Here is an 813-nt window from a genome sequence, read left to right as displayed (position 1 = left end):
ACGATAATCTATCTAGGGTTTCTTGATGGGAAAGTTTGTCCGTACAATTCTAAGAACGGCTGTCACTTAACAAATATTCTCTCTCAATATCGTATTCACCCGCTTCTTATGAGGTGTGCCCCAATTATTCCTTTTATAGGCCTGACACCTCCTTTACAGCTGTCATTCCTTCTAGAAACCCTAAATATAATGTACATATTCAAATTACATATTCAAAGCTTTGCTAAGTCTAAACTAAGTGTTCCGGGTAGGCTTTGTAGAAGTAAAATTCTCCGAGTAGACTTTGTGCTCTACCTACCTTGTTAGACTTTGTAACCTTGAAGTGTGCCCGGGAACAGTTTTCCATGTATGCTTTACTTAGAGTATTTTCCTTTGGAAAATACTCACCAGCAGACTTCAATCATCTGGATTATATCAGACTTTGCCCGACATAATCCAACTAGCAACCTTGTTCTTCAATGGTCTCATCAACTCCTTGCTTGGAATTAGGTTATTAGTAAAGTGTTCTTGGGTTGATCCCTACCCGATGTTACTTGAGACATTTCATTACACAACAAGCTTACTCGGACCACTGTATTATTAAAGAATACCTTACCCGATCTTCCAATCACTTGGCTTCATGAGCTTGGTTAGCCAAGAGCTTACTCTGAAGTAAACCTTACTCAGCTATGAAGAACAAACCTACTTGATATATGAACCTTGTCGGGTATAGACTAATGAGTGAACCCTGCCCTGATATCCACTAAAGAAGACTTCTTGAAGATAACCTTTCCCGGTAGGCAAAATATCATGCCGGGCTAAGTAAAACCTTGC

This window comes from Bidens hawaiensis, unplaced genomic scaffold, assembly GCF_021521415.1.
Source record: "Bidens hawaiensis isolate Kalapana, Puna unplaced genomic scaffold, B.hawaiensis_p1.1 tig00028734_1, whole genome shotgun sequence".
Taxonomy (NCBI): Eukaryota; Viridiplantae; Streptophyta; class Magnoliopsida; order Asterales; family Asteraceae; genus Bidens; species Bidens hawaiensis.
The sequence above is the reverse complement of the archived record's forward strand: the minus strand, read 5'-3'. Positions refer to the sequence as shown.